We start from the raw sequence: 4,055 nt of genomic DNA, 5'->3' as shown, positions 1-4,055 counted from the left end.
GCCACGAGTTGGTACTCCCTCTAGGGCATTGAATGCCAGCTTTGGGCTCCGTTTTGGGCGCCAGCTGCTCCTTTTTGGGCGTTCAACGCCAGGAATGAGGTTGGTAGCTGGCGTTGGACACCAGTTTTGAGCCTTCATTTTCATAGCAAAGTATAAACTATTCTATATTGTTGGAAAGCTCTGAAAGTTAGCTCTCTAACACCGTTGAGAACACGTCATTTAGACCTCTATAGCTCTAAAAATGCGCATTTAAATACATAGAGGTCAAAATCTGACAGCATCTGCTACGCTTTTCTTGCCTCTGAATCGGACTTTGCCAAAACTTCTCAATTTCAGCCAAAAATTATCTGAAATCATATGAAAACACGCAAACTCAAAGTAGAATCCAAAAACATGAATTTTGCACTAAAACCTATGAAAATATAATAGAACTTAAGCAAAACATAACTAAAACAATATGAAAATGATGCCAAAAAGTGTATAAAATATCCGCTCATCAGAAGCGACATCATTTCAGAAATAAAGGACAAACTTGAAAAAGCATTGCAAAATGGGAAATCTTATTGGAAAGATAAGTCTAGAGTCAAATGACTCAAATTTAGTGATCAAAATACAGCTTTCTTCCATCAGAAATTTAGAAATGGAACCCAAAGGAATAAAATTTGGCAACTAAGTGGCAATGATGGTGAAGTGGCTACTTCAAATGCTGGTATTGCTTCTATAGCTGAATCTTATTTCAAGGACATCTTCTCCTCCACTTGTCATGAGAACCCTGAACTTCTGTTTACTGATTTTGAACCTAAGGTTACAGCTCACATGAACTGTAGGCTTCAAAGACCAGTGACTATAGAAGAAGTGAAACGTATAACATTTAGCATTCATCCTCAAAGTGCTCCAGAAGATGATGATATGACAGTAAAATTTTTTCAAAGCTTCTGGAATATACTTAGTGGTGATGTGTTTCGAGCAGTTAAAAGCTTCTTTTCGGGGGACAGAATTTTGAAGGGTTTTAACCACACTCAGATCTGTCTTATTTTCAAGATTCTTGATGCTAAAGATATGACTCAGGTAAGACCAATAAGCCTATCCTCAGTCTTTTACAAGATTATCTCTAAAGTACTTGTACATAGAATTCAGGGTATGATGAATAGACTAATTAGCCATACGTAGAATGCTTTTATTAAAGGCGAATTAATCTCTGATAATATCCTAATTGCTCATGAGTGTATGCATTACTTAAAGAACAAAAAAAGGGGACTCGAAAATAAAATGGCGTTAAAATTATATATGCGTAAGGCATATGATAGGGTGGAATGACACTTTCTTTGGTTTATATTGGAGAAGTTTGGTTTTGACTCCCGGTGGATCATGTGGATTCGAGAATTAGTGACAATTGTTTCTTATTCTGTCATTGTGGAAGGACAACCCTATGGTTTTTTCAAACCAAATAGATGTATTCGACAAGGAGATCCTCTATCTCCCTATCTTTTTCTTTTCTGTGCAGAAGGTCTCTCCTTCTTGCTACACAAGGTAGAACGAAACAGACTAATTCAGGATCTTCAGATACATAGGCGATGTCCCAAGATCAACCACCTCCTCTTTGCTGATGATTCCATCTTATTCTGTAAGGCTAATCCTGAAGCATGTTCAAACATCCTGCATTTATTGAATTCTTATGAAAGCATCAGTGGCCAGAGGGTAAATCTTAATAAATCTGTTGTATTCTTTAGCCACAACACTTCCTCCACTACTCGTATACTACTAGCTAACTCTATGAACATTAATCATATTGGGACTCAAGATAGATACCTTGGTTTGCCTTCTACAGTCTCTAAATCGAAAAAGACTTCTTTAGTATGATCAAAGAGAAGGTTCGGAACAGAATCCAAGGGTGGAGGCGCAATCTTCTATCGTCAGGTGGTAGACAGGTATTGCTTAAGGCAGTGGGAGAAGCTATTCCTATTTATACATTGTCTTGCTTCAAGTTGCCTGATGGTTTAATTTCGAAAATTCACTCTCTATTTTTTCAGTTCTGGTGGGACAAAAAGGTTCTGAAAGGCGGATGGCTTGGATTAGCTGGGACAGTATGACTCGCCCACGAAGAGAAGGAGGCCTTGGATTTAAAGATCTCAGAATCCAAAATCTAGTGCTTTTAGGCAAACAGTTTTGACGACTCGTAACACAGCCTACTTCCCTATTATCCAAAATCCTAAGAGGTAAATACTTTAGCAATGGTAATGCTATAACGACAAAAATTGGAGCCTTACCTTCTTGGGGATAGAGAAGCATACTAGAAGGCCGAAAGATTGTTGAATAAGGTCTTAATTGGGCTATGGGTACTAGAGAGAATATCCGAACCTTTGAGAATCCTTGGCTGCCTCCTCCATATCCTTTAATGATTTCTGACATGCCAAATAAACAGGCTATTTCTGAGTTGGTTCCAAGAGTTAAAGATCTAATTACTGAAGATAGAAATTAGAATCAGAATCTCATTCAAGAATTATTTTCCAAGACGTTGTAGCAGGATTTTGTTAGTTAAAATTCAGCAGAGTAGGGACAAATTGCAATGGAATTTGAACAAATCCAAGCAATATGATACATCTTCAGGTTACAGAATTGGCTATTTATTTTACCATCCGCCTTTAGAGCTTTTTCCTGATTATATACAACAAAAAAAGTTGTGAATTGATCTATGAAAGTTGAACTTGCCTCACAAAATTGGATTTGGATTCTCTAAAGTTTGAATTTCACTTTAGAGAGTAAAGTGTGATCTCTCACCATTGATTTTATAGGTGAGACCAAGAATAAATATGAAAGAGAAACTATTCAAGGGTAGAAGATCACACTTTACTCTCTAAAGTGAAATTCAAACTTTAGAGGATCCAAATCCCACAAAATTAAGCTATTTATCTGGAAAGCTCTCCATGCCCGGCTTTCGGTGCTTGCTCAGATTCAACACCGCATCCTATCTATATCGCCAATATGCCCCTGCTATCATGAAGCAACAGAAACAGTTACTCATTGTTTGAACGATTGCTCTAGAATTAAAGAAGTATGGTCTCAGATTTATGTTCGTGACTATCTTCCTCTTCAGAGTCCTAACGACTTTTGGACATGGTGGACTGCATCAACAGAGATGCTTAACCGTTGAAGAATGCTGACCGTAATCCTCAATTGCTTGCCATCATTTGCTGGAACTGCTAGAAAGCTCACAACCAGTTAATTTTTGAAGGTTCTACTTCAATGTCGTCTGCCATTCTAACAAGCTCTGTCAAGTTGCTCCGTGAAATCCAGAGAACTCCCAGTTTTGTTCGTCATCTCCATGATGCAAACTCTTAGCTTCATTCAATTCGATCTATCATTCTTTTTTCTTTAAGATTTTTCTTCGTTTTTCGACCATACACCATTGGATGAATACCTTCAGTGTATTGTTTTGGAAAATTTCCACCTTTTATTATGTTGTCCTGCTTTTGGACATCTTTATATTTCATTTTTCAATAACTAATGAAATATAACGTACTGTCTTTAAAAAAAAATTATATTACATGAATAAAAGTAAAAAAAAAAAGACAATTGTTGTTTTTCCCTCCATGCAAAATTTAATTATGTTAATGAAAAATATTAATATATTTTAGGAATTTACTTATTACTTAAAAAATTATTTAATAATATATTTATCCTATTACAATATTATATATATATATATATATATATATATATATTCTATTTTTAGTACGCGTAAATTGCAGTAGTAATTGCATATTTATTAAATAACATCTAAATTACATCAAAGGTTGTATTCAGTTTTAAAAATAGGACAAGATAAGATATTAAAAATTTTTTGTTTCTTGTTTATTAATAAACTAGAACAAATTATGAAAATTTAATTTATTTACATTTTTTCATTTAAAAAATTTAGAAAGAAAAATATAATAATAAAAAATATAATTATAAAAAATTAACAAAAATAATTAAAAAAAATAAAAAATAAATTATGTCTCTTATTAATGTCATTCTTGTTAGGACACAAAAATAATTAAAGATCTTAGTGTAAT

The sequence above is a fragment of the Arachis stenosperma genome, chromosome 6 (assembly GCF_014773155.1).
Source record: "Arachis stenosperma cultivar V10309 chromosome 6, arast.V10309.gnm1.PFL2, whole genome shotgun sequence".
Taxonomy (NCBI): Eukaryota; Viridiplantae; Streptophyta; class Magnoliopsida; order Fabales; family Fabaceae; genus Arachis; species Arachis stenosperma.
Note: the sequence above shows the minus strand (reverse complement) of the source record.